The sequence below is a fragment of the Cavia porcellus genome, unplaced genomic scaffold (assembly GCF_034190915.1).
Source record: "Cavia porcellus strain 051 isolate PalLab524CR breed Dunkin Hartley unplaced genomic scaffold, mCavPor4.1 scaffold_7, whole genome shotgun sequence".
Taxonomy (NCBI): domain Eukaryota; kingdom Metazoa; phylum Chordata; class Mammalia; order Rodentia; family Caviidae; genus Cavia; species Cavia porcellus.
The window spans coordinates 92,914,434-92,920,433 of NW_026947490.1; the positions used below are offsets into that span (position 1 = coordinate 92,914,434).

Sequence of the window (6,000 nt, forward strand, 5' to 3'; positions counted from 1 at the left end):
TCTGTTACTTGTGCATCTATGACACCAAATTTTCTAAGCCCCCTGAGGGCAGGCTTCGGGTACTCCATGACACTCTTTGCAAGAATAAAAGAATAAACTGCTTGGTTTATCTTGGATGATTGAAAAAAGTGTTAGAATAAATGCATCTCTCAGCTTTTGTCCCTAGGACCAGACTCTCCTTCAAATCCCCACAGTGCTACCCAGAATAATCTTCCTAAAATGTCCATCTCAACATAGCATGCATCTGGCTAAAATCCTTTTATGCTATCTAAAGCCTTCGGGATAGTGTCCAGAGGTTCCTGTCTATCGCTGTCCTGTCTGCCACCGCTCTCCCTGCCTAAGGAAGCTCTGACAATGACCTGTACCCACAGATGCAGTCCCGACCCGCTGTGCATTTTCATGCACACCCCCAAGTCCTTACTGCTTTCCCTGCCAGGGTTGTCCTTGGTGTCTGGACTCCTGAACTCATAAATCCATCCTTCATAGTTCAGATCAGATGTCACTCTCTCCAAAAAGCATATCCTACGTCTTCAGTCTGGATTAGTTTCCTCTCCTTGCTTTCAAAACACTCCATAAGATGAAGCAATTCAAAAAGCTAATTTCCTAGAAGTGGCTATGTGGGGAGGGAGGGTCCTTTAGATTTGGCAAATATTTGGTTCTTGAATTTCTAATATCTATTATTCTTGAGAAGAAAATTAACATCATCATGTACTGTCTCTAGTACCACCTGTCAACATTTTTTTCTTTTTGCATGTTTCCTTGTAAAGTGATGATAAAATACATTTGTTGATTTGAAAAAAAAAGCTGTAGAATATTTTAAATAAAAGAAATAGCAATGATAGTTCCAGTTATATAGATATCATCTATTAAATATCATGCACTTGGAGTAAGAACCTGGCTAATGCATTTACAAACTGAACAATCACACACAGCATTATATATATATTTCCGTGTACAGATGGTACATCTAATGTGTCAAGAAGTTAGCGAGCTTTCTCAATATCCCATTTATTACACAAACTCACTAGACTTTGAGCAAATGTCTCTGAATTCCAAAGATTTTGCTTTCTAGCACTGTACTGCACCAGCACATAGTGAGTGCTCCATAAGTATTTATAAATAAACTGGCTGCAGTTAACCTGCTTTTACCTTAAGATGTTGAAGCTACTCAAAATAAAACCAAAATGAAGCTTAAGGACCACACCAAATTGGACGGTCTAAAATTCTTTGTCAAGGAATGTACTTCAGGGTTTAATCACATTACTTTCACCTCGGTGGCCAGTGCAACCCTGAATGTTTAATTATGCTACTAGTTTTATATTTAATCAATCTTTTTCATTAAAATCCAGTGAAGCAGACAACAGGGATAATTACTGCAGAATCATCTTAATTAAAAATTTTAGCTTCTAATTAAGAGCCATTGTTTATCTCATCAGGAAACAGTTAAAATTCATGACAGGGTCGCCCTGTTCATTAAATTTTTAGCCTTTTTAGAGCTTGGACATAGCATATGACACTCTTACTTATGTGAGCATTTGTGTTTCTATATGCACACATGCTTCAGTATTTTGAAGAGTATTTTAATTTTATCAAATGGAAAAAAAAAGAATGAAACCCAATGGAAACTCTCACCAAAACCCTTGATCCAGTATTTATGCCTTAACTAATTACAAAATGTTCAAAACAAATTATTCATTCTATTGATTGCTAGTAAAAAGCATAATTATATGCACAGCTCAACAAAAGCTGCCATAAAACTTTTTCACAAGTTATGAATTTAAATACTGCTGAACATTCACTTGAATCTCTGCAGCAGCAAAAAAAACTATTATTATTCCCCTAGACTCACCTTTCTGGGAAATTTCCTTTCACCATGAGAATCATGTGAATAGGTCTTCGGATTAAGTCACAGTCTCCTTGGGACGCAGGGACCCCAATCCATTCAGCTGATAAATACAGTCAGAGTGCCTGTCTCTTGGGAAAGCCACCTTCATTACTCACTAAGTTGCACAGCAACCCTCAACCACACACGTGTTGTGCAACTCATACAGCAAATGTCATCCAATGAGACAACTGCTTTAAATCACTGTCTTCGCCTTCACGGTGAGAGGCCGTTCTTTACGCCTCACAACTTTAACTTATGAATCTATTATTTTATCAAACATGATCACAGACCCAAAGATGAACAAAGGGTAGCTGTAGGGAGTATGAGATAGAAGATCTGATCAACTACAATCCAAGCAGCATGGTGGATGGCTATTCGTCAATATCCATGATTGGAAAACTTGAACAAGGGAAGAGCCTGAGAGGGCGAGAGCACCAATACTGGAAAGATAAAACCATTGGGATTGGCTTAAAGACGATTTAAATGTTATCATAAAATGATACTGAAAAGTTCCTATACAGAAAGATTTGAAAAATCAAATGACCTCCAGCTGTGACAATGGACAGCCTGGCCCCCCACCAACACTAAAGTTGGTAAAACGGGTTTAGATACTTGAAGCATTTGTGGAAAGACCCCATGCAATGGTCTTCAACAGAGGTCTTCAACGTGCCCTTTAAAGGGAACACAGGCAGCAATTTGAAGAAATGACAGTCTCCTCCCTGCCCTCAACAACCTCTTCTGCTCCTCCTCGCTCCTTACAAATTTCCTCCCAACTCAAGAACAGTGAAAGCCACAGCTTTTTAAAGTTCTTGCTTTTAGTTAGTCCTGGCAAGTGGGTAATGATGATTATTTAAAAGTTCAGCCCCTTCCTAAAGGACTTTGCAAATAATTTTTAAAGGAAAAGTTTTAAAGGAAAGGAAATGGTGGGCAGTATGAATATTCAATGTTTCTTGAACAAGCCTTGATTGTAATAATTGCTTTCACTATGAAAAACGATGGAGAGAGAAATGTGTGTAGTCAAGAGTGTTCCTCCTCTTTCAAAGTTCCTAAAAGTACCTAGTTGTGTTATAATGGTCTCCATTTCTATGAAGTATCATCTTGAGAACAGAAACACAGCACAGATTTAAGTATGCATGCCAGCCAGACCTCCAATGGAACACCAACACGCAGATTTTAACACAAACTCAAAGGTGTATTGTCTTCTGGGAACAAATTGTACATAGTTCCAGATATTTCCTCTTCCAGGAAATAGCAAACTCTTTCGCTCACCTATTTCACAGGTATAAGGATGGTGTGCTTTAAATCCTCTCTGTTGCACCAAGGCTGCTCTTATTACAACCAATGCTTCATCTACCCCACCACTGTACATCAGCGCTGAAAGACTCCATGCAGATAAATTCACCAACTGGCAGAAGATGGGCTGATAAGAGGAGCATCATTATTTTGCAAAATGGTCAATGCAGGAGGCTGTAAAATAAAAATATAACCAAAGGATGCTTCACCGATGTAGCACATTGTATGACAGAGAAGCTGGTGAATCATGTGATTTCCTCCTCTGTCTGTGACATGTATGACAATGTTATGCTCATGGAGTGTCTGGGAAACAGGGCTAACTGGCTTATAAATTGTTTTGGCAGGGAGATATCAAAGACTTGATAAATAGATTATTAAAATAAAGAAGATAATAAGAAAGATGCCCTGATAGATGTTGAAGCTTCTATTTCTGTCTTAGCTACTTTAATGGGGAGACAAAAAGCCACTATTTATTGTATAATCATTATATTCCAAACACTAGTCTTATATATAGTTATATTTCCCCTGTTTAACATTTGAGGAACATTCCTATGAAGATATTACTGTATCATTTTATTGTCAAGGAAACAGACCACTACAGCACAGAGGTAACTTGCCCAAATAACTTACATGGACCAAAGCCGTGAATTAAAATCATTTTGTGGAATTCCAAAGCTTGTGGTCTTAATCACTTTGTTCTGAGCCTGATACTCAAAGCATCTTACAATATAAAAATTTCAATTCTCTTGGAAGGCAAAGAATTTTAATGGTCAATAATGATGCCTTTTGTGGGGAAATCTATTTTTTAAAAATCAGGGTACTCTTAATTCCATTTTTTAAATCATCCAGTAGGAAAAACAATCTGTCATAGAACCAGATCTCACTGATTTAAATTAAAATGCCAACTGAAGTAATTTTTGTGAACTTTAGACTTTGAGCATCAATGCTGGCATGTACTGTTGACTGGAATACCCTTAGCGCATACCCGCACAAATATAAATATCATAAAGGATTCACAAAGCTCATCTAATGGAAACAGAAAAAATAATTAAAATTTTTCTCTGTACATATTTACCCATTGGTATCCTCAACTGTGATTTACAAATGACTTTTTAAGGTAGTGATGTTTACCCAATGTGATAGGTCTTATATTCACAAAATGGTAAAATTATACTTGTGAAAGGTTCAATTTGTAACAATTACTGTCTTACAATTTACCAGATAGAAAGCTAGGCAGATGCATTGAAGGATGAATATAGAAAGGGGAGGGAGACAAAAGAGGGTGTAAGGAAGGAAGGGAAAAAGAAGGGAGGGAAGAGAGAGGCAGGAAGGGAGGAGGGCAGGAGGGGGGAAGGGGACAGAAGAAACACACGGAGAGGGGAAGGGAGCCAGCAATTTAAAGACTTTTCATTTGCAAGTAAATGTCAGTATTTTAGATCCCTAAAGTTACCTATTCATAATTCTGCACCATAAAATTGAGCCCCTACTGGGCAAAGCAGACTATCTTTAGCTCAGAAATGTCCTTGCACTGCTATAACAAATCACTACACCAAAGCAACACAAATGTACCTTACAGTTCTTGGAGATCAGAAGGCTGCAATGAGTTTTATTGTCTAAAATTAATGTCTTGGCAAAGCTGCATTCCTCTCGGAGGCTCTGGCATTTTCCAACGCGCACGAGCTCCCTGAATTCCTTATTTTGTGGCTTTCTGCATCTTCACAGCTCATCCCTTCCACCTCTGCGTCCATGGTCCCATCTTCTTCTCCTCTCTGACCCTCGGGCCCTCCTCTTTTATTAACCCTTGTGCTTCTATTGACAACCCAGGGTAACCTTCAACTAAGATGCTTAACTTCATCACGTCTTCAGAGCCTCTTGTGCCATTTAAGATGACACAGGCAAGGGTTCTGGTACCCGAAACACATCTGAGGGACATCGCTCGGCCTATCACAGCTTTGATAGCTGCCCCAGCTCTCTGGGGTTAGGATATTCTTCTTCTAGAAGGAAACTTACTGCTAATCATAGAAGCGGCCAAAGGAAGAGAGAACTCAGGGAGAGTCCTACAGCTTCACTGTCTACTCAATGCTTTCAGCGATTGCATCCAATTTCATGGTTTTAAATACCATACATATGCCAAGAATTCCAAAAATACCTCCCGAGAGCCAACTCAGAATTCCAGCTGCCTACCCAGCACACCTACGTAGCTGCCTCGTAGGCGCATCTGACTCAGCATGCCTAAAAGTGAGCTCCACACTCCTCCTCTCCCAAACCCACTTTCCTCATGGTCTCACACACGCGCGCGCGCGCGCGCACACACACACACACACACACACACACACACACACTCCTTAAAAGCAATTTTCTCCATACAGTTCTTTAGGCCAAAAAAATTTTGCAATTATTCTTGACTCCTTTCTGACATTCACACCCTATATTTAGTCCATCAGCAAATCCTGTCACCATTCCGTTCAGAATGTCTTCTCATCTCCACGCGCTGGTCCAAGCCATCATTATATCGCTCCTGGATTCTTGCAATAGCACACTAACTGGACAGCTTGCTTTCATTCTCTCCCCCTGTGACACAGTCTCAGCACAGCACCCTAGCCTTGATACAGACTAAGAATAGTAGCAGCTCTGGGGTGTCACCCAGCTCCCTCGCTTCAGGACGTGCTCCCCCAAAGCTGGTGACATTGCATGCCAATGCTCTATACTTAAACCCCATTTGGGCAATTTCTCTCCACCCAAGGGATCTGCCTCCTGAAATCCATGCCCTTCCCCTGGCCAGTGCAGACCTACCAAGCTCCAGTGCTCTGCCTCAGTTTGGG

At 40.0% G+C, this 6,000-nt stretch overlaps 1 long non-coding RNA gene across 2 annotated transcripts in view; it reads right to left on the reverse strand.

The window, feature by feature from the left end:
- The window catches only part of LOC134477057 (uncharacterized), an 88,630-nt gene extending 83,390 nt beyond the window's left edge, over positions 1-5,240 (reverse strand). For both annotated transcript variants that reach the window (XR_010048962.1, XR_010048961.1), the window contains exons 1-2: positions 4,748-5,240; positions 3,155-3,352 (exon numbers count right to left, since the gene is read on the reverse strand). This is a non-coding gene — a long non-coding RNA (uncharacterized LOC134477057). The remainder of the gene's footprint in view (positions 1-3,154; positions 3,353-4,747) is intronic.
- Positions 5,241-6,000: the final 760 nt, after the last annotated feature.